This window comes from Dermacentor andersoni, chromosome 10 (assembly GCF_023375885.2).
Source record: "Dermacentor andersoni chromosome 10, qqDerAnde1_hic_scaffold, whole genome shotgun sequence".
In the NCBI taxonomy this organism is placed as follows: Eukaryota; Metazoa; Arthropoda; class Arachnida; order Ixodida; family Ixodidae; genus Dermacentor; species Dermacentor andersoni.
In genome coordinates, this window is record NC_092823.1 from 136,645,328 (window position 1) to 136,669,770 (window position 24,443).

The following is a 24,443-nucleotide window of genomic DNA, read 5'->3' on the forward strand; positions in this document are numbered from 1 at the left end:
TTAATTCCGTTAAACACGAGCACAATGCAGCCTCGAATTCAATGGCCGACCCAAAAGAGCGCGCACTCGCCAGTGGTGCGTGCGTATATTGTGTCGGCCGGTCAGCCGCTCCGAGACGCGTACTTTTCTCGACGCGCAAAGCAGCTCACCACGCGCCGCTATCAACCCGGGGCCGAGCCTCGCGAACAATAGCGGCCGAGCGCGCGCGGCTATCCACCGAGGCGGCAAGAGGCGAGCAAGTTTCTTTCACGGCGTCGTCGACCCCGCGATGAACCGATGGCACCGTTTCGCCTCCTCGGCACAACGGCACTGGTATACGTGCAGCGTGCTAAGTCGCTCACGAGAGCGCGATAGAAAGGAGCGCCATTCGAAGGACTCGCGAGCGCACCAGCGCCCGCTGCTGCCCACGTGCGAGCTATTCGTTAAACGCGAGCGCGTGCCTGCATTTGGTAACGTCGTACGTATATACACACTGCACATCGCACAGCTCCGTCTGCTCGCATCTCTCTCTCTCTCGAGAGAGAGAGCGGACGTTGCGAAAGCGAGTGCGACCAGAATACGAAGAAAAATTGAGCTTTCCTCGAAGCTGAGTAATGCGGGGGTTACGGTTTTGCGTGCTGTGCCTGACATGCGCAGTACACCAATTAATGCGCGTGCACGCGAGCGACCCTTAATTGAGAGAGTGCGCGCGTTGCACCAAAATCCTCCCGAGGAGTGTGCAAGGCGGGCTGCATTCAATAGGCAGTGCGCGAGCCGCGGTGCAAGCTCTCCGCTGCACTTTGTGCCTCTCGCTGTAGAGTGACCACCTCAGCATTCCTCGCGCTTCTGCCAGCGATGCGGTGAAGCAGCCCTCCTCGGATTCATCGCTGCTGCGCGCGGTTCATTCAGCGAAGCTCGTCGGCGCCGTGGCCCGAAAGCAGCGCCTGTCGGCGATTAGCGACAAAGCCTGCAGCGCCGAAGATTAACTATGCCCGGTTGGGAGACACCCCCCCTCCTTGCAGCCCGTTGTTCGCCAGCGCGCCAAACGGGGCCATCGCCGGCGTCCTGATTAGGGCGCCGAGACGCTGCGCCGCCATTTCGCCTTAAAGCCCGGCTAACGGACCGTGCCAACAACGGCGGCCGCGAGCTTCCGTTTATCCTGGGCGTAAGTGAAATTGAGATAGAAGCCCCGATTGTCGCTCGAAACACGCATGCGGTATACAGCACGATGCGGCCAAGACTCGCACGTCGGCGAGGAGGGAAAGTGCGCGGTGCTTCCTTGAAGAATGCCCACCAAAACATTAGCGTGCATCGACGTTGCAGCGGCTGTATGTGCACGCACGAATAGGCGGTTTGAGAGCCGAAGCAAGCATTAACTCGGGCTACTCTGCAGCAGAGCGCTTCTTGCCCTGGTGAACTTGGCACCCAAAGGGCGACGCCGACATGACTCCCCCCTTTGTGCAGCAGCAAGAATGCCTAGACTTGAGCTCTGACGACGTGCAACGAGTAGTGGACAAAAGGCCGTTTAACTCGAAACTGAGATACGTCACAATTGAGGCCTAACCTAACGATCAACGATGATCTCTTGTGACCCTTTATTCGGTTGTTCTTGCTCAGCTGTAAATCTTTATACTCATTGTACGAAGAATCGTAATGCTTGGAATACGTTTGTGATTGAGTCAGGCATGAGGGTTCTGAAACGCACGTCATTTACTTTTAGTATTCTTGATCTTTTGTCGTTCGCATCTGCTAAAATGACGGTAATCTATAGTGGAAAAACCGACGCGGTGAAACTTGCCGCGCATTTCCTATGGCAACAAGCCTTAAATTATACGGACACACATAAAAGGACATGGGAGGTAGTGTGTAACGCCAAAGCTTCGCACGTTCTAATGAGTCTAGATAGGCTTCCTTTGAAATGTAACAGAAGCACTCGAACGGTCGATGTTTTTCGAAACGAGCACGCAGAAAAACCACACGAGCAGAACGCGCGAGCAAGTACAGACGACATTCCACTTCTTTGCAGTGCGTTAGCATCTCGCAAAGTGATGGTTCCATGCACGCATTGTGCCCGGCGGTTCAACATTGAATTTTACATATTATAAGTATAACTGTTACCCCGACGAAGGCTCCAAGGAGCAGCGCACGTTTGCAAACACACACGGGTAATGTCGACGCATGCCGCAGTATTGAATAGTTACCGCACCCTGATGACTCTTAACGTAAGAAATGCCAGAATGGAGATGCGAAACCGCATCAGAAAGTGTACATGTAATTCCTTCCACGCGAAAAGAGCTGCACAGCGCAAACACGCGAACTTCCGCGTTGCAGAAACTTTGCATATCTCGACCGAGAAGGAAGAGTGCCAGCTTCGAGTGCTGCTGCTCAAGGTTGTCTGCCGCGATTAAAGCGGATGTCGCTGCGTGTCCGGAGAGGACAACACGGCGGCGACGAGCACTCACGGAGAGGCGGGCTGCAGGAGAGCTGCGCCGTGTTGCACGTTCGGCTCTCCCTAAATTCAAAGCGCGTCGGCGGGCGCGCCCGCGCGGCGCTGCAAAGGGACACGGGGGGAGTGTGCGGCAATCCTGGCTCATTTGCATGAAACACGAAAACGCTCCTCCGCCGACGTCTCGCTCGCGCTTCGGGGATGCCTGGTAGCGAGGAACGCCGGGCTCGCGCCACGACTCGTTTTAATGCGAGAAGGGAGGAACCCTTTGGCTTCGCCGAGAACGACACCGCGCTGCACCCGCCGTATATCCAGACGCCATCTCTACGCGCGAGCAAGTATAGTGCCGCGCACAGGCGGCCTTCACCCCCGGTGCAGGCAATGTCGAACGGGGGCTACACTGAACACCGGACATATACCCGAAGTACCAGTGCAGATGCACTGTGATCCACCGCGGCACGGGCGGTTTCGTCAAAAGAAAACTCTCCTTCAGACGTCGTTCATTGTTGGCACGGTACTGCGCGCCACCGCGGACGCATGACGCTGCAGAGCGCCACGTTGACAGTGCGGAGCTTTCCAAGTGCTGTCGTACGGTCGTCGTAACTGAAGTTCGAAATTACCTATCTACAGCTGGACAAACAAAAACAACGAACATAAAAGGCCATTTCTGGAGTTTATCTGTAGTGCGGTAAGCTGGAAACCACCAACTGCAATTTAAGACTTGCAGAAAAAAAAAGAAAAAAAAATGAAAAGCAGAAAAAAAGAAAAGACGAAGCACGCGCTGCTCCGAAGGAAAGCGAATTGCGCGCGACCCACGAAACATGCACCGAGAAAACCGAACGAGCTTGCGCCGCATGCATCCCCCTTCTCGAAGTGGATGCATCCGCGGCTCACTATCAAAGCTGCATCGCTATATAAGAGCCCCGCAACGTTGTGCAACGTGCGGCTTGCCGTAGTCGCCATGCGAGCGTCAGCCTCTGACTGATATCCAAGGATAACATCAGCTTTAAATACCTCGATGCCTTCAAAGCCACATGTTTTAATAGCACAGAGGCTGCAGCAACCGTTCACGTGCAAAACATCCCCACACCGGTGCGCGACTTCGGCGAGACGTGCGCAGAAGGCGCGGCAATGCAGGAGCCTTTCTGCTGTGAGTCGGCATGAGAACATGCCCGCCCTTTGCGGCCAAGCGAATGACGCCCGCCTCGCATCATGAAGCCATGCGGCGCCGCGCCGCGAGGTGTCTTCTGAAACGTTACTGAAGGACACGAATGCCATCAAAAGGCTGCGAGGGCAACATTGAAGGCGTACCTTACGAAATGCAGACAGATTTCTCGTTTTCCTTTTTTTTTTTCTCCACGGCGCCTCTCCGACGCGGTCTCGTTTGTTTTGCACAGGCTTGGGAAACGCACTTACACAGGTCTCGAAACAGAACTGCGTCTACTGAACCAATGACAGGCGCAGTGGAAGAGGGATACCAAAGGATGACTTAAGTCGGACCGTACATAGCTGCCTAAAGCTTTGACTTGTCACAGTGCCGAAATGCACAACAAAGTACAGAAGGAATCGAACACCGCTGGTTTACCCAATAATGCACACAGAAAAAAGAAGAAAGAAAAGAAGAAAAGCGCATAGTCACATTGGAGCGCGGATGGCGCATGCTCGTTTCCAAACACCCAACGGCTCCGGCTCGGAATGGCAAGGTTGTATGCAAATGTGACGACAGGCACCTCTTCGGGGTTCGGGAAGGGCTTCCCATTTCAAGAAAGAGCGAAGAATTAAATAAAAGGAGAAAAAGAGAACGCCACGGCTCGGGACAATTGGGATCGCTTTTAAGGGAATTTCTTCCCTCCCTCTTCAACCTGCGCCTTATTTAACTTTTTCGTTCATTTTCTCCCCGCTATATCACCGGCTACGCTGGCTGAAGACGGACACGAATTCCTTTATTCCATGATCGATGCAGGGAAGGCGGAGACTGTTCAGCTGTGCTAAGTCTGTCTTCTAAAGTCGTGCAGCGTTCCGGAATCTGGCGTCAGCCAGCGAGGTATTCGTCTGCTCTCGAAATTGGTTGCAGTAGACGCTGCAATGAGCAAACAAAATCGTGGTTGGGTGAATCGCTGTACATCAGTTAGTGTTCGTGACGGCGTTACGAGGACGTCAATTACACTGTCCATTAGTTACGTTTACTCGCGACGAGCCAGAGGCAAAAGCGTAGTGTCGCCACCCCGTGCTTCCCTTTGACAACGCTCCATATGGCCGTCTACTATAGAGGGCAGTGATAAGAAGATGCCAACCAGGCCAAGTTCAAATTTTCCTAAATATATCACGATATGAAACTGCAGATATGGCCACCCGGTAGGGGCGGCCATACGTGCAATTTGTGACGGCACTTCGGCGAGCTTAGTTTCTCATACCCGAGGGGGGGAAGGCGGCCCATGGCTTCAGTGACCCAGCGTTAGCTCGTCGTGCGGCTGTGCTTAACCGCGCTTAATCAACGTGGGGGCTAAGCCATCCCATCAGCGAGAGCGCGAACGTGCCTTGGTAAGCGCATGCTTCCTGCAAGGTAGACAAACGCGTTTTACAAGTGCTGTCGAAGCCCCTCAAAGCACGCGCGTGTGAAGGCCTTGTAGCTTTACGAACGGTGCACAGTTTTACCGCGACACGGTGTAGCTCGGCGCCGAATAGCGATGAATACGGAATTCCTTCGGATCGCACTCGTCACGGTGGACTCTGCGAAGCAAATGCGTAGAAAACGCATCTGAATACGACGCCTTTTCATTTCCACCAGACCGCGTCAAATTCGGCTGCGCACTCGCTTCCCACGTTTTGTTTTCTTTTTTTCTGCTTGCAATACCATCGTCCCACATTTTCCAAACAGCGCCTGTGCTATCCTTGTTTGAGCACCAGGACGAAGTTTATTCGCATAATCAGCTGTCGGAAGGTATGGGGGGGAGTAGTAATAAACGGCTGGCGTGCCATCCTCTAGCAACTTCGCTCTTATTAAGTCTGATGAAATTCGGTTCCCGACTTCTGCGCCGCCGCTGTGCATCGCCTTTCAAAACGTTCGCTGCCCCTTCCTGCGTTAGCATGAGAGGTGTAGGAGAGGTGCATGAGAGGTGCATGAGAGGTGTGTACAATGTGATCCTGGCGATCACATTGTAGAACCCCGGGACCACTGTGCACGCGTAGTGCGAGCATATACCGCACGAATGCGCCTTCGGTTTCGAAAATCGTCCGGCTTAATGGCGTCAGCAAAAGTGGCGCAGAACAAACACGTGCACCGGCAGCGCATAATATTGCAAAATTCACAAAAAAACGCAATGAGTGAGTGAGAAAACTTTATTTCGAATCAGAACGGTTCGCGTCCGGCGAGTTAGTGGGCTGGGGCACCCGCCGAGGTTACGGCCACGAATTCTTGCCTCTCGGCGGCTTCCTTGGCCCGCTGGACGGCCCAGGGTTGGGCTTCCAGGTTTGAGCTGAGCAGCGCGGCCTGCCATCGCGCGCGGAGGCTGTCGATGGAGTCTCCGCTCTCGTTGGCCGCTATTAGCGCCTGGCATTCCCGTAGCATGTGTTCTGGCGTGGCTCTGGTGCCACACACTTTGCATCTATCTGTTGTGCATATGTATGGATAAACAGCGTGCATTAGTATCGGGCTCTTGTATGATTTGAGTTGTGGAGTTGTGGAGTTGAGTTGTGGATGGGGTGGTGCATAAGTGCATCTTTGCATATTGTAGCACCCGTCACTTTATGTGGAACAAGTATGCCCTTTGCAAATTGTTAACATCAGCCAAATTTATGTCAACAGCAGGACGAAGGCGTCACCCAGCAATTTCTAATTACCCTTGTCGTTTGACAGCCGAATACGTAAATGCAATTCCTTTACTACACATGATATTATACTACATCATAATACTATTTATGATACATGTGAATATAATTTACATACTGCGTACGATCGATTGATCCCATTTGCACGTTCCGGACGCAATAATGGGCGCATTAGTGCTCAGGAATGTCTGGCATCGCGGTGGAAAGATCCTTGTTCGGAAGGAAGAAGGTCACACTGCAAATGTGGTAAAGCACGCAACTGACCTCAACAACCCAGTGTAATGGGTTAATCTGCACGTCATCAGTTCACCATGTCCAGTCCAGATTGGGTATCTCCTACCGAGTTTCTTAATTGCATCGGTTTGGAACACAGTCTATCCACTAAATGTTTTCATTTAAACTGTCAGTCTGCTCGAAGCAAGCATAATGAGCTAGATCTATTCTCTAGCAGCGTTAATTTTCAATTTGACTTCATTATGTTATCTGAAACATGGTAGAATCATTGCTAACTTGTTTGGCATTTGCCTGATTATCAATGTTTCATTCAATTCGGGACCACCTCTCGCGGTGGTGGTGTTAGCTTACTTGTTCGCGATAGTATTAATGTTGACTACATCGAAGAATTCTCATGCGTCACCGATGATTACGAACTCATTTCTGTGTGGCAAAAGCGTCCACTCAGTATTTTATCGTCCACCGGGTGGGAATATCACCGCGTTCCTTCAGTTTCTTCGAAAACTTCTTTATATATGTTTCTATGCACAAGTATGACGTCATCTGGGGCGGCGATTTTAACATTGATATGTTAGCCGATACTCGCTTGACTCGTGAATTTCATATCTTGCTTCAGTCGCACTAATTCTCCCTTCAGTGTTATCTCCGTGCCAATGCGAGTAACCTATGTCGCGTCCACTTACCTGGATTTGCTTATAGCTAATGTTTCTACGGCCTCCATAAAGGCCGGCGTTTTTTCGTGCAGGCTTAGCGACCACATGCTAATTTTTTTCTCTCTTAGACTATGCACCAAAAAGAAAGGACTGCGCCTTTCCCCCAGCCAACTGTTTACACCAAATCGTCTAGAATCTTTTCGCACTCAAATCGAATCACTCAACTGGAGCGATGTATACGCCACACAGTACGCCGAATCAGCGTATGAGGAATTTCTGCGGATTTTCAGCACATGTAACTAGGAAAACTTTCCTCTGCAAACGAAAGGCAAGCGATGTTCGCATATTCGCAAGCCATGGATCACGGATAACCTGTTTCGCAAAATAAGTTCAAAAAGATGCTCTTTAATAAGTTTCTGAAGTCGCGTAATACAACTGATCTACACATATTTAAACGTTACCGTAATAAGCTCGCAAATGAGCTTCGGAAAGCTAAGACCTCCTCCGAATATGAATACTTCATGTCTTCTCAAAATGACAGTCGTAAAACTTGGAAAAAACTAAACATTATGTTCAACCGAGTGTCGTCCTCCCATAAAAGTATTCAGATATTTAAAGACGACTTTAGTATTCCCAATGAAGTGCTGCCCGATTGTTTTAATAATTATTTTATCAGTGCAGCCGGCATAAGTGTAGATAGAAATGAGGATCGCTATGTTCAGGCCAGATGACCCGATAGTATTTTCTTATATACTACTAATGAATCTGGGTTAATTCACTTATTTTCCAAGTTACGAAATACGATATTGTGTGACATTGATGGTATAGAGAAAAAATTATGGGGTTTTACGTGCCAAAACCACTTTCTGATTATGAGGCACGCCGTAGTGGAGGACTCCAGAAATTTCGACCACCTAGGGTTCTTTAACGTGCACCTAAATCTAAGAACACGGGTGTTTTCGCATTTCGCCCTCACCGAAATACGGATGGTATACAGATGACGCCTGTAAAATACGTCTTAGACATTATCGCACCTGTTCTAGCATACGTTTATAACCTCTGTCTGCTACCTAGGGTATTTCCTGCCAAAGTGCAGATAGCTAAAGTACTTGCTCTGTTTAAAAAGGCTAATAAAACTGAGCTATTTAATTGCCGACCTATCTCTATACTTCTAACATCTTCAAAAGGACTTGAGAAAATAATATTTCCATGTATTTCAAATTTCTTAGAAAAACACAACCTGTTAACTGACCGCCAGTGTGCTTTTCGAAAAGGAATGTTAACCCAGTTTGCTATAATACAACAAAAAGAATCGATCTTGAGAAACTCTGAATTAAAACTGCCCACGCTTGGGGTTCTAATCGACTTCAGCAAAGCATTTTGCTCTATTAATCATGACCTTTTATTAAAGAAGCTAGAGTACTATGGTATTCGAGGTATTACTTTAGATATAGTCAAACCTTATTTAAAGCAGCGGAGTCAACTTGTCGAAATAAACGGCGTCTGCTCCCAGATAGAGCAAGGAAAAGTCCCCCACAGGGCAGCATACTGCCCCCCCCCCCCCCCCCCCCCTTGTTCTCAACGCACCCCGAACCCCGTAGAGGCAGGCGCGCTGCACGTGCAGTGGCACTGCACCGAGCACGCGGCAACGACCGCGACACCTTCTATACAGGCGCCGCGTGCTACCCCGACATTACAGCTAAGGTGGCAGCGGTGGCCGACTGGAGGGGCGAAACACTATTCCCAGCCACAATGCGGACCGGCAACTGCACGGAAGCGGAAGAATGTGCCATAGCTCCCGCCACCAGCGCTCAACCGCCAGGTAATATATATTCTTACAGATTCTCAGCAAGCATGTCCAAACTACGCACAAGGCCGGACTTCCCCGACGGCTCATAAACTGCTGCATAACAACCAACATATCCCCCCAGTTCACCTAGTTTGGGCCCCTGGGCATGCGTCTCTCTCAGGCAATGCGCGCGTTCATGCGACAGCCAAAGGCCTCACGCTCCGGGCGCCGGTGGAAGGCCAGTCCAACCCAGACAAGGTGGAAAACATACCACTTACATACACGTATATACTACAGCACTACAGACTATCCCGTAGAACGTTCCCTCCACCACACGTGAAGATAAACCGTGCAGATGCAGCCGCTTGGCGCCAGCTCCAAACTAATACGTTCCCCAGGCTTGCTGTCCGCCACACTTCTTACCCTACCGAGTATCCCGACAAATGTCCTGTCTGGGGAGGACACCCAAAGCTCTACCAATCTATGTGGGAACGCTCCAAACCACCCGGCCTTCCTACAATACCCAATGCCTCCCGAGCTCAGTGGGAAGCCGCTCTTTCCAGCACAGCCTTGGAAGACCAGCGATACCCGATTGACTGGGCCAGCCGGATAGCAGCAGCAAATGGGGCTCTGGGATGAGAGCTCCACCCTCTGGGACTTCATTACAAAGTAACAAATAAAGTTCTGTACTACTACTACTACTACTACTACTACTACTACTACTACTACTACTACTACTACTACTACTACTACTACTACCAACCAAAGCATGGCAGACTTATTAACAGCTAGCATCGTCCATAATTTTCTTGTATCGCTCGTAGGGAAGAAAAAGAAAGCGTCAGAACTAAGCGTGGACGCTTGACCCGGGTTATAATAAGCATGAGCTCAGAGGCTACTCATGACATCTAAGCCAATACAGAGTTTTATAATTGGGGACCCAAGCGGACCCAAGAAAATTGCGGGCCGCAAGTGCGCATGCGCAGAACCCAGGCCAGTCTTGGGTTCATGGCGTTCGCGTTGACCCAAGGCCCAAAAATCGAAAACTATAGTGTGCGTCACCAAGCCCGCTTGGGCTAAAACGGCATACTTAATTCGTATCGCTGACACAGTGATTACGTTTATTACATTTTATTATTTGCCCTTCTCCCGAAAAAAAAATGCAGCCTGTTCGTTTTCAATTGTAAGAAAAACTTACTTTTTTTTCAAGGACCTTTTATTTTCCCTACTGCGGCATCCCAAGCGCTCGACCGAACGCTGTCCGCGTTTGACCCAATTCTCAAACTCTGCTGCTCCTCTAGCCCCACAAGCAAGCAGCCTACCCAACGTGGCTTGGGGATTCACAGTCCTTGGTCCCGAATTGTGGAGTTCTCTAATACCTTCCAACGCAATCTTGATCCCAATAAATAGGTGGAGGCCAACGTGACCTGGTCGCGAGTTGCGTTGGATTCGAAAGACGTCAAGCAGCAGCGACGATCCCGTTTCGCACACTTGGCTCCGCGCGGTGACGACGCCAAGTGTGCCACGACCATGAGCCACCAGGTTCCTCGTACGCTCAGGAAACGCTCGAAGCTCACAATGGCCGGCATTGCAGCGCAATCCACGAGGAACACCGTGTAGTCTGCGACTGCGGGCGACGACGGGACGAAAAGGGGTCGCGAATACGGACACTGTTGTTGCCTCGCCAGAAAGATCCACAAATGGACGAGCGGCTATTGTCTCCGCTGTCATAACAGAATTGGCTATCATGATTAGTCACAGTGCAGTCGCCAGCAAGTCACGAGGTGTTCTTAGCTGAGAGCAGATTTGCTAATTCGCAGTCAGATTGGGTGGTGCCACCTATAGTCGCACAAAGATGCACGGCTGAGTATCGGCGCACTGCTCTACGCGGTGCTTCTATCGGGGGAAAAAAAAGTTAGGCAGCACAGGAGGACCAGTTCCTGCCCGAGGGGCGAAAAATGGGAATGCTACACGGCAGCGTCGTGATCGTTCGCGGCCCCGGAGGCCCCGGCGATGCATTCCGTTCACGTTCGGCCCGCCCTCATAATTCGGTAGCTTTTATGCCCGTCTCACGCCGTCCTGTCGAGGACGCCACTTAGCGATTGTCTGAATTGGACGCGACAGGGAGAGGCCAACATGGAGCCAGAAAGGAGAGAGCGAAGGTCGCGTCGCTCCAAAACGTCCTGTCTCCCAGTCGGCTATACACGCCACGATTGTGCGGGCGGCTCCGGTACAATGGCGGCGAAAGCCTCCGCTGATATACATAAGCGGGGAGCGTCACCGTCGCCGCCGCGAACAAGAAGTTTTCTTGCAGGAAAACGATGCAGCATTGTGGAAGCCGGACACGTACCAGGAGTTTCAAGACAGCACACAGAAGCACTGTTTCCATAATGCTCTCATTCATGACTAAATTATCCAACTCAGGAGAAGGGTAAAACAGACTTAGTTTTTGTAGCGCGTTCTGTGTTCTGTGTTCAAAACAGCGCGGTACAAAAACTAAGTGTGTACAACCAACTAGCCCCAGTCGGAGCACTTCTCGTAAAACAGACGGCGGCGCAAAGTACGCAAAGTGAATGATCGCTTTCGCGCGCTTGTTTGGGAAAAGGTCAACAGAAGCATATTCGCCTGATGCACACCTTATTGTTAACACACTCAAAGGATTTGGCAAAGACGAAGCCATTAGAAGCTGTCAGCACAGCATAGAGGCAAGAATAAGCGTTGCCTGGAAGAGGCGAAAGCTAGTGAACAAGTGTCAATAGTGCAGGAAAATACACGATCTGCAGAAGACCCGAGGCGACGCCTGAGTATCTATCGTGTCCTCTTTGTGAGCTTACGCACACAGAGTTATCGCCCACGCAGGAGGACACTTCTTCGCACACTTTCAGCGTCTACAATGCTGCACAGTTTTAATGGGATACAGTGCTGGTACATCCAAAACCAGGAACCTCGCATCGAAGCCTCGGAGAAAGGAAGCAGAAGGAGACCGGCGGCACGTTCAAAATACCACCGTGCGAGCAACGCCGGTGTCGGCTCTCCGACAGTGAGAAGCGCACAGAATGGGATTAGCCCGGTTGTCAGCTTCGCGGCTGATCCAAAGGACGATGCTGACCGGCCTCCTCGTCAAAGCGTAATCATGACAATGTTCCCACACCAGCGACTCGACACCGTCAAAGAGCGGCGATAAAGAAGACAAACAAAACTAAACTAAAACGGCACGCAGCATCGGCGAACGGTGACGCAAAAAATAAAAATAAAATAAACGAGTAGCAAAGAGTTTTCTGTCCCCAATGCATGCAAATCAAGGACTGCGGCTCAGGGCGGGAAGGAGGAGCTTGCGAAAAAGAGCGCGAAGCGATGCGTTCGCATTATCCGTCCACGCCGCCCGGTCGTCGTCTTCGTGATTCGAGAATGAACGTGACGAAGGAAGCAAGAACCGAGCGACTGAGGTCGCTGTACGCACGCGCAAAGCACACACAGAGGCAGAGGAGAATATCAAAGGGATAAAGCAGTGCTCTCGACGAGATCGATGCGGGCGTGCTATATAGTGTTCGTTGTTTTTCGCTCTTTTATTTTGCTTTTACGCTTGTCAATCTCCGGGGGGTGGGGGATGCTCGGATGAAATGAACTGCAGCTTCCTGACGTGCCGAAGCTCTCCGCAGCAACTATTCTGTCGTGCTCGTTTTTTTTCCAGTCGTTGTTGTCGCGGCGGTGATGCAGACGACGCGAATTCCCATTGGCGCGCGAGACGCAGAAGCCAGGAAGGCAGCAGGCGACACAGAAAATCGGCGTCGGGGCCGGAGCAGACGACGCTGTCACACAATTGTCAAATCATCGCGAAGCGCTTAATCATCGCGAAGCGCTTCTGGCTCACAATCAACGTGAGAGTCCGAGCAACACAAGGAGAGGACGAATGCAAATAATGGAGCCGGAAGAGCACGCTATAACCAGCAGAGGGCGCCTAGTAATAAGTTTTCTTATCACAAAGGCAAAGGTGATAAGGATAAGAGGAGCTCGTACAGGCCAGTTACAGTAACGTCGGTAATATACACAATGGAAATGCAAGCCATACGATTGGAACTATCGAAGTGGGTGAAGAAAAATTATGTACTGGGGGAAATGCAGAATGGTTTCAGGCCAGGCCGGCGCTTAAAGCATAACTTGTCTGTACTAACTCAGTGAACAGAGATTTCAGTAGCTCAGTATAGACCTTTATCGATAGCATTTCTAGATAGTCAAGGAGCCTATGACAACGTAGACAGGGAATTGTTACGGGATATTCTTAAGCACGAAGGCATAGAGGATGATTTCGTGGAGTTTCTGAGGGATATATACAGAGACAACCTAGCACAAGTTGTATGGGAAGGTCGATAAGGTATTGAAGTGGTGGGAATTCGTCAAGGACTGAAGCTAGAATGTTCTCTGTCTCCATTGTTGTGAATTGGGTTTGATTTATCCTACACGTGTAATGAACTTATGGCGCAGTCCAGCTCCCTGGACTGATGGGGACGACATAGTGCTACTAGCGGACAATAAAAGAGATTTACAGACACTTTCGAATATATGTGGCAACGCAGCGGCAAATATAGCCTTAAGTTTAGCACAGACACATCGAGAATTATGATCTTTAATGAAGAGACGAGTAATTACGTGGTGTCAATTCAACAGCAAGTCATACCCATAGTCAAGCAATATAAGTACTCAGAAGGGCATACTCAGCGCTCGTCCTGTGTCCTCCCTTGTCCGTGTTTTTTGGCGCTGTTTTAAATATGAATATAAATACTTCTGCGTATACGTAAACGAAGGAAAGACTTACTCAAGTACCCACCAAGAGAATCTGAAAATAAAAAGTAGGAGGATTGCTGCAATAAAGGAATATGGAGCACTGTGGGGCCACGATAAGTATGAGGTGGTGCGTGGAGTCAGTAAAGGAGTAATAGTGCAAGCGCTAACGTTCCCAAATGACATTCTATGCTTAAAATCGAATATCTTGTCGGGGTTGGAAGTTAACCAAATATAGGTAGGCCCGTTGGCTTCGGGAGTCCACGGTAAAACCATAAATGAGGCAGCGCAGTGTGACATGGGTCGGGCCTCCTTTGAAGTCAAGAGAAGCACAGAGCAAAATTAGTTCTGAAGAAAGACTCAACAACATGGATGAAGATAAATAGGCAGCTAAAGTGCACAAGTATCTGTAGTTCAAAAGCGTGGACACAGAATGAAAGAAGAGGTCAAGAAAGTTGCCAACGAAGTGCAGGGTAATCGAAACTTTAAATAGACAACCAGGATTCATCAGAAAGAAAGCGACAGAAACAGAAACAGTTAATTGGATGCAATGAATGGAAACATAAGGGACCATTGAGATTTACAAGAATGAGAAAATAGAAATTAGAAGGGAAAATCTGCACGATAACGGAAAGGGCAGTGCCTTGATATCTGAGGCTCGAGCCGGCTGCCTAAGGACAAAAACAAACGGGAACAAATATTCGGAACTAGACGAGGCATGAGTATGCTGCAGCAAGAATCCAGATACCGCTCAGCATATCCTAATGGAGTGCGAAGGGATTCACCCACTGAGAACGGTAGGTAACCTACACTTGGGTTTAAAGTGGACGGAAGCGTCAACCGGTCAGCAGTAGAAATAAACAAGAGACGTTTAGAATATGGGTGGGGAAAAAGCAGGGAAGAGAGTGATACGACCGAATCTCTGACATATATAACCAGCGGTGCAAGGTAGCTTTTAAAGGAAAACAGAAAGATTAAGGAGATGTATACAAAGATGCTAGATAAAAAACATGTATAGCATACCTGATTAAACCAAGCAGGCCAGGTGACTATTTGCCACCGACACGTTTCAAAGGGGATGCCATTAAATCACCATCATCTTTTTCTCTGCACTTTTCCCTTTCATTCTTTTTTCTCTCTCCTTCGGCCCGAGTATTAGAAAGGGTACGGCCACAAGATCCGTTCAGTTCTTATTGTCCTTGCCTATGTGCTTACGTCACCTTCAGCATACTGAGCACGCAGTGAGCGGGCAGAGATCGCCGACTTCTGCCGATGGCAGCTATTCGTGCATAGCGCGCAGAAATCAAATCAGTTCTGCGGAAGTCCGCAATGTGGAGAAAAGGTCACGAGAGATAAAACAAATGTGTTATCCACCCTAGTGTAGCAGGAAGGCACAAAGGAAATCCGTACGTGTTTCTCAGAGAGAAAGCCTCGCAACTGAATTCGCCCTAGTCCGGGGGGCCCGGACGAAATGGCACAAACCATTCAGCAGGTATTTACTGGCACGTGGCAGTATCCAAAAGCGGTAATGGAAGAGGCAGTAACCCTGCTCGACGTCATCGCTTTTCAATTCATATTCATTTTGCTGTCGAAAGACCCGCTAGAAAAGGGGACGTTATATCTTACATTAGGACAGTAAACGGGAAGAGTGAATTAACTCAGCGGTGGAGTATAGTAGAAGACGGCTGTATAGTACAGATAGCATGAGCGTATGGAATAGACGGAATGAAAAGATTACTTCTTTAGAGCGAAATTGGCAGTTTCGGCCGAAGGCCAAAGCACTGAAAGCGATGCACCAAGGTTCAGCATCGCGCCGCTAAGCTACTTATACTTCCGACGCTTACCATCCGTCCCGCTCAGACTAGCGTATGCACCACAATGCACACAGCTTTCTCAGAAGGAATGTGTGTGCGCGCAACGACCATACCAGCAGCGGACGCCAAAAGGCTGCGCTGGCTCCAGCCACAGAGCTACACGTTTGGGTATGAATGTCCTCGCCGTACTGTACAGATACGATCGCTCGCAATCGCTTTCATCAGAGCAAACCACTTTGGAATGCCTATACCTCATAAGCCATCGCAGGAACAGAGGGCGACGAAGGCAATACAGCGGTGTTTAAGGCAACATGCCTACACGTGCGGCTGTAGCCCGAATTGTTTGCACATGTGATACTGTGCTGCGATAGTGACTTTCAGTGATCGCGTGTCTCTGCTGCCTATCTTCGTTACTTTCTTCTTATCTTTCTGCATCTCCCTCCCCCGTTCCCCAGTGTAGTGTTACAAACGACAATTTTCCTTGCTGTTCCCTTTATTCCATCTTTATATTATACTACAAACATTACTAAAGGGATGTAGGGTGCTGCGATCATTAAGCTGCCATAGAGATAACAGAGCTACACGGATCGGTCTGATCTTCATGCTCATCGCTACAGACGTCCTTGTGGCATTCTTTACTGCGCTGTATCTCCATTTATTGGTAACGTCAGAAACATAGCGTCCATGACGTATTTCCGTCTCCTGCAATTGCTTCCGGCGCATGTATTCAACTAAATAAAGGGCAACCTCCAGATGTGTTTCTATTACTGAGCGCGAGCCGGCGCGAGGCGTGGTTTGGACAGCCCCTATTGGCCCGCATTCTTGAAGTAATTGAATTGTTCCAAGACGCTGAAGGCGAGAAGACGCTGCGTGAGCCCAATGAGTCTACACGGGCGCTTGCAGTTTCTCAAGAATAGTTCGAGACGAAACGTCGACTCACAGCGACCGGTGCAGACTCCTTTGTTCTGCAGCCGTTTACGCGCGCGGCTGCCTTTGCATATAGAGAGCACGGTGCCGAGCCGCGCCATGGCCGTGCACAGGCGAAGGTTGAGCGCTGAGGATGTTCTTGTTGAAGACGACGACGATGATGATGATGATGCGCCTTTAAGTGTGATCGCAACGGGGGCAAGTGCGGTACTTCTCCCTCACTGATAACACGTATAAAGCACGTTTTCTTTTTATTATTTTCTGTTTTTGAACATGCGACAAGAAAGACGAAACAAAAATCTGGAGGACGCTTAAGCTTCGCCTATAAGAGTGGAACATGATAGCATTCAAATATCCCCGAGTGCTTCTCGCGCCACCCGGCAACTGCAACATTATGCAACCGCAAAGTTCACCGGAAAACGCTCGCGGCGAACGCTATGCACGAAGGCGAGCTTGAGCTTATTGGTTCCTTTTTTGATGGTGTGCAAGGAAGCGAGGGGTTCGCGCTGCTACTACTAAGACAGACCTCAAACGGCAGCTGGAAAACGCTATCGCGTTAAAATAAGTTGGTGTTTGAGTTTCCACGTAACAGAATTATGTTTTCTCGTATATTCACATTACAATCGAACGCCATCACGTCTGCAGGTGGTGTGTAAGTCGTACCGTACGATCTTTCTACGCATTTTACCTTGAGAAATTCAATTATTTCAGTAATTTCCTTGCGCCACATGGAGAGCCTGCGTGGTTGGGTATGCGTGGTTCGAAATGTCTCTTTTACCGAAGCGACGGCCGACGCCAAATTTTCTGCGACACGGGGCCCTATCGCGTGACAAAGCCGTATGCGCCGTTCCCAGTGAAACACTCGACGCAACTTTGCCTCACGAAGACTGATGCCCGTCACATATCTTTACACCTCAATGACCTCATTACTGCACAAATGTGTTCACGTCGATGGCGACGGGTATATACACATCGAAATATTAAGGAGGGCAGAAGAGCAGACACCACAAACGCTTGTAGTGTCCACTCCCAACCCACACGTACGATTGCGGCGGCGCGCGAGCTCGCGTCTACGCGCCTAGTGCCTGCCGCGCCTCGCGAGGAATGGTACAGACGCGCCACAGCGCGCGCTCACTGGGCTCACTTATGGACGTCTTGGAAGACGCCACTTCGTACTTTGTTATTGACAGTGTTTCGAAATGCTTCGACATCCGTAAACGTAATTGTCATATTTTTAGAGCTATTACATCAGCACAAAGAGGAAAGGTTAAGCACTTTCTTACATGATAAAAATCTGCTTCACCGAGAGTTTAATGTACCGCACCGTGGCTGCTCGACGCGAGGCCGCCCAAGCGCGCGATAACAGAGAGCAGCTGTTCACCAAGACCGCGCTGCGCATGAGTGAGCGCGCGGACGCGAGCTTGCGAACGTCCGCAACCGTACGTGTGGTCTGGGCTTCAATGAATCCAGTTCTTGTATTTTTCGCGTTGTACCCTTTACCAGTAAAAATACTGAAAGATATCTATAGCGGCTCCATGCACAGCCACCGTCGTCCTTCATAAAGAAAGCAACAAAATCCCAATAAAGAAAGGCGTCAGGCAAGGAGATACGATCTCTTCAATGCTATTCACAGCGTGTTTACAGGAGGTATTCAGAGACCTGGATTGGGAAGAATTGGGGATAAGAGTTAATGGAGAACACCTTAGTAACTTGCGATTCGCTGATGACATTGCCTTGCTTAGTAACTCCGGGGACCAACTGCAATGTATGCTCACTGACCTGGAGAGGCAGAGCAGAAGGGTGGGACTAAAAATTAATCTGCAGAAAACTAAAGTAATGTTTAACAGTCTCGGAAGGGAACAGCAGTTTACGATAGGTAGCGAGGCACTGGAAGTGGTAAGGGAATACATCTAGTTAGGACAGGTAGTGACTGCGGATCCGGATCATGGGACTGAAATAATTAGAAGAATAAGAATGGGCTGGGGTGCGTTTGGAAGGCATTCTCAGATCATGAACAGCAGGTTGCCATTATCCCTCAAGAGAAAAGTGCTTAACAGCTGTGTCTTACCAGTACTCACGTACGGGGCAGAGACCTGGAGGCTGACGGAAAGGGTTCTACTTAAATTGAGGACGACGCAACGAGCTATGGAAAGAAGAATGATAGGTGTAACTTAAGGGATAAGAAAAGAGCAGATTGGGTGAGGGAACAAACGCGAGTTAATGACATCTTAGTTGAAATCAAGAAAAAGAAATGGGCATGGGCAGGACATGTAATGAGGAGGGAAGATAACCATTGGTCATTAAGGGCTACGGACTGGATTCCCAGGGAAGGGAAGCGTAGCAGGGGGCGGCAGAAAGTTAGGTGGGCGGATGAGATTAAGAAGTTTGCAGGGACAACATGGTCACAATTAGTACATGACCGGGGTTGTTGGAGAAGTATGGGAGAGGCCTTTGCCCTGCAGTGGGCGTAACCAGGTTGATGATGATGACCCTTTGCCAAAAACACGCATCAACTCGCCCAACTTTACATCTTGTGTTAATATTGATTGATTATCTCGGTTTATCTTTTTCCTGTCCCCTCTTATCCTCGTTTCCCATCCCCAGGATAGCCAACTGGACGCGACCATGGTTAACATCCCTGCCTTTATTCTTCGTCCGTCTCTCTCTCTCTCTCAATGATGCCTTGTTCAACACATTAAGCGATCATATACCTCTTTATGGCACGCCCTACTTCGATTCCTACCGCATGATCGGACAAGTTATGAGCGTCAATTGCATCGGTTCCAGTTTAGCCCCACTTTAAGTACATGCACTTTGTCTGCTTCTATAGGTGCTGTTGATATTGTTTAACGTTTAATTCGTTAAAACGTATGCGAGTGTTGTTGCGCTGCGCATTTGTAATTGTGCACTGCGTGCGTGGGCTTCACGTGGCGTAACCGTTGCATCATAAAGCACGCAGTCACCGTCACGCTACTTAGTGGATCTACGGCTGTAAGCCTCAACGTCGTGTATCCGTACGCGATGTTGAAAACGGCTTGATCTGAAAACTCTCGTTAGGATAGCGGCCAGCAATTTCCAAGTATTGTTCTACCGCAGCAAGAAATGGGACAGTGTAAGCAAAAATGTACGAAAGCGAGATGCATTTCTAAGCTGCTTTACAAGTTTCCGAGGACGACGTCCTTGCGAGCAAAGAACGTATACTACTCGCGTGCATTCAAGTAGTTGCTGCCTGCACTTCCCATGGGCTAAAATGCAAGAACAAGTGCGTAACAGCAATACCGTCCGACGGCAAGGTTTAAAGCTGAAGACGCCGGCGAGAAGGCTTACCCAAACAATGCTTTCTTCGAAGCTTGGAGGAAAACCAATTCTCATGAACGGATTTCTCAATTTCTAGCAGGGCAAAGCAAAAATAGCGCGCAGAACGTGGCGAGACCAGTGTTTGGATGTGCACTGCTCGAAATGAAAGCATTCCAACTCGCCTGGCTGCTGGTACGACTCACCAACACAGGGCAATAGGAAAAAACAAAGGCATTAGTGTATCCTTCTATATTTGGATCCTTTCAACTTTTATGCATCACTTAAGCGAGACAAGCAGAGTGCAGATGGCTGCGCGCAACAGCAGTAGTCATTGCCTCGGGCTTCACAATGTGTTTTCTTTTTGTTCTCTTCTACAAGACCTGGGGGCTTTGCAACCGATGCGTGTAAAGCCGTTTCTCATTCAGCGCCATAACGCACCGATGCAGAGTTCCCAAGAAAAAGGCAAGAAGTGCCAGAGCGCGCTATGAGTCACGTACAACTTCCAAGGCTGGCCACACTCCGCCGCAACGAGGTGACTTCAGTGGCCAGGAATTTATCGCACCAAAGTTCGCCCGCTCGGGGCACTCAGCTAAAACAACGTCCGCCAAGTACGCACATTTTGTAACTTCGTAAACAGTTTTAAGATACATGATGGGCTGTATAATTGGTCACTTCGGCATCACACAAACACAGTTATTATAACAGCATCGAATGCTTACGGTCCTCCTAATTGGCGCAATAGTTTTTGCATTGACACTATAGTACTTGCGACCCATATAGTGTATCCTAAACAAACTCGTCTAACGTCGCATACGCTTGCAGTTGTAGCTGTCATTGATTAGCATGCGATTCAGATCGCGCTACGCTCTTTCCTATTCATCTGATGTGTCTGGCAATGGCAACGGTTTGCAGCCACAGGGGACGCAAAGCGATTTAATCGCACATCTTTCTACCAAGTAAAAGCTCAATGTTCACGTGAGTGAAACTAGTGCTTATTGTCGCGTTTGAAGCGACCCAAACGCAAACTTCTGCCTAACTCAGCGAAAATAATTTCAAGGCAGACTTTATCAGGTTAAGCGAGCCAACATCACACCCAATATTTTGAGCTCAAAAAAAAGAATAAAGAGCGAAGACGTCGGAAAAAAGACAACAGGAATAACAAACGAATAGCTAGCGCGTTCCTAAGTAAAAAAGAAAAAGGGCTGTCTGACTATGCACCGGAATACAGTTCGTATAGTAACGTGATAATACCATGTCATACATCTAATCATGATCGTCGTCCCATGCGAACTAGCGCGAAATCCCCGAGATATGTCATTCTTCAAGGTCAAGTTTGTCACCTCATCTGCGTTAGTTACAGTGGGGGAAAAGCAACAGAAAACTATAAATCGACTAACGTATGAATACGCACATATAAATCTAACGCAGAATCGACACCTCCGTAAGGTTCTTAACAAAATGAAATTTCACGCAGCGGTAACACAAATTGATGGGTGTCACAAATTGATTCTCGGCCACGAGGGACATTACTGATGTGTGGTATATTTCGTAGGAAGCAAACTCATCGTTCAACATCGATACGCTTTCTATCCGTAAAATGAAATAAATGTGCGCCCCGAACATGACATGCGAGCCCCCACTGCCATCACTCCATATTTCACTGCCTTGATGTCAAAGTAAAAGCGTCAAACGGAGGTCGCCTCCCACATGTTAGCATGGGATAAATTTATGCGATGCTGGAAAGAGTTACGACCAGTCTAAGTTGTCATGTGCTCACTGTAGCGCCAGATGTTCAGGCACACAAACCTGACGTTGAAGAGAGGGAACAAGAAAGCTAGCGCGATCGACGGTGTTCAAAGTTTTACGCTCTCAAGGAAAAAGTATTTCAAGAATGCGTTTTAAGCTCTGTCGATCAATATCAAACGTGAAGACTCGGAACGTGCAGAAAAAAAGGAATTCCAACGCCTTACCGAGGAGGGCTGGAATGCTCGAAACCAACTTTTGCAGGCCGATAGGCGCCTTCAGTGAGCGCGGCGGCAACATACGCGCACAGTGCTGAGAGAACGCTCCGAACGTGGTTATTTTACGTTCCTGTGATCACGCGGGTGCTCCACGCGGCGCTGCACATAGTGGGCGAAAAATGCAGTACTGTACCGGACGAATATGTACCTCGTACGTTACGAGCGGCCGTGGATTCCCGCTAGCAGAAACGTGAGGAACTATTGGATCACGGTACGGCGAGCAACGGTTAAGTGATATCGCAGTAATTACCAAAGCCGTTAAAACGGCGGACAGACGTACAAAACGCGCAGGCGTTGAACAGCAACTCACCTTCCTAGCGTATATCCATCAGACGCCGAAGTCGGAGAATCGCCGCCTGCAGCGCAGAGAGATGTATCCGGGAGCGAACACGTCGTATCCACAAAACATGGGTGTGCAATCCAGAAAGACGCGGCGAAATCTCACAAAATCCCTGCGACGAAGCCAGCAGAACACCACGCCGACTCTCAATCCCACTAACAGCGCGCGGTAGCAGCCGAACGGGCACCACGAACAAAGGGACGAGAACCGCAGATCCCCTTTGAAAAACAGTTACCGCTGTAGATCGTTGCCCGCGTAACTCCCCAGCCACCGTCAGTTCACGCTTTCCGAATGCAAACTGGCGCGAGAACAAGGCATCGCTTTGTTGTTACCGGGCCGCAACAAGACACGGCGGCCAGGAGCGGTAGCCTGCCGGAGGCGTCGTTACGGACGCCTTGGCTGTGAGGTGAAGCCACTTGCTGCGATGCTGGCTTGACAAATCCGGGCTTGGCGGAAGTAGCAAGGCGCTGAACAGAAAGCGGCGTTCTGCACGGCGCCTGAGGTGGTATGTCGCAGGCGGGACCGCTTCGAGACGAGGTGCCCAGTCTTGTGACGCGAGTGTCGAATGGCAAATCCTTCACAGAAACAACGCGCAACGTGGCTGCCGCTTGCTCGAAAAGTCGATCGGCGCCACTGAAAGTATCCGTTCTTGTAACTAGAAATGAGACGGAAGCACCGCGAGATCTCCCGAGCCGCTCTGAATCCTCGGCACAACAGACACACAGGGGCGCGCGGACTGCCAGCCCGAAGCAGAGCTGACGGTCTGGGCTTGGCGCGGTCAATACTCGGCGGCGGCTCGCAGCGGCAGCGTCACACGTAGCCGCCGGTTCAGGAGCGGGCACAGCAGCGACGGCAGCGACTCCACGCTGCCACTGGGGAGGGAGAGGAGGAACGCTCGGCGTGGGGAGTAATGGACGAGTCCATTGGCTCCGAGATTCCAAAGGGGGGAGGGAGGGTCCGCTCGTCTGGTGGCGCGCGGCTGGGATGGTGGTGGTGGTGCAGTCCACTCTCAGCAGTCGAGGTGGAGGGAAGAGAGGTGTGTGTGTGTGTGTGTGTGTGTTCAAGTGCTGCCGCGGAATCGTCCTCACTCAAACGCCGGTGGCGGAGCGCACGGTGCGAGTCTGAGTAGAGAAACCCCGGTCTCGGCTATAGTGTCAAGGAGAACTCGGTGGCCGCCTGTAGAAGACGCAGGAGAGAAACGCAGCTGTGAGAAGCCGCGCGGCGGCGCGAGTAAATGGGAGTAATCAAGAACGGAGAGGGGAGCGAACGATCAGGCGCTTTGAAGAGCAGGAAAGAAAAAAGATAAATGAAAGGACGCCGCCGTGCCGTTTTGGAGATGAAATCAGAGAGGCTGTGAGGAAGTGGCAGGTGAGGGTTTCCCGGTAGCTGCTGCGCTACCTCCTCGTTCGCGGAAATGTGAAGAGAAGAAATAAACAAAAGAGATTGCATTTGCCTCCTTTCAACGAAAGCAACACAAGAGGTGCTCTCCACTGCAAGAAATACTGAGGTAGGCGGGTCGAAACAAACAAAACAAATCGCTTCGCCTTCGGTCCCTCTTCAGCGCGCGTGCCTCTGCCGTGGGCTTCACGGCTCGACTTGCAAGTCACCCGGTGGAGAGCGCACATCAGCGATTGCGGAACTGGGATGAAGAAAGAGTGGTGATAAAGAACCACCTCAATGCGCAGTTTCAACAACTGTTATTAGAATATATCACTCGTGAAAGCGTTTGCCGTCATCTTACACCATCATCCCAAACGGTAGTTTTCTATTTGAATATGAGTTGGTTTCCCAGCAGCTTTTGATGGTCTGGTTGGTCCGACATACGCGCGGAAAGGGCAACGAGTCCTTTCTGTGCGCTGATTAAAAAAATGAGTTTCCGACAGTATATTAGGCACGAAGTGCCGGTGTGGAAAGCATTACAACTGCAACATCGCACATAAATATATGGCGTGGTATCACTATAGACTCATCCTCTATTACAGGACAAGAAGACGATGACCGTGAGCAGAAACCTACGACAAAACAACGCTCGACATTTTAGAAGCTGAGGAAATCTTAAGGGAAACCGGTCAAATTCTATTGTGCATTCTGGATAAAGGACTGTCATGTCTGCACAGTTATAAATAAAATTGACCACAGGCTGTAAGAGACGATGAGAGTGTAGAGATGCCATATCTTTGTGTCGGTGGTGCGGCTGTCGTCATGCTCTCCAAACCGTCATTTTGTGCTTATGTATTCTGGAATTCAGAGCTATAAAACTAATTGGTTCGTTCAGAGCTCGTGGGGTCAGTCGTGGGCCCTTTGTCCCTCCCGCGCAGTCCGACAACACACAGTGT

General features: G+C 49.7%; 1 protein-coding gene across 1 annotated transcript in view; it reads right to left on the minus strand.

The window, feature by feature from the left end:
• The window catches only part of pxb (putative Hedgehog signaling attenuator pxb), a 275,823-nt gene extending 252,859 nt beyond the window's left edge, over window positions 1–22,964 (minus strand). Inside the window, exon 1 of the mRNA XM_050192941.3 lies at window positions 22,078–22,964. The gene's annotated coding sequence lies outside the window, so the exon portion shown is untranslated. The remainder of the gene's footprint in view (window positions 1–22,077) is intronic.
• Between the last annotated feature and the right edge of the window lie 1,479 nt (window positions 22,965–24,443).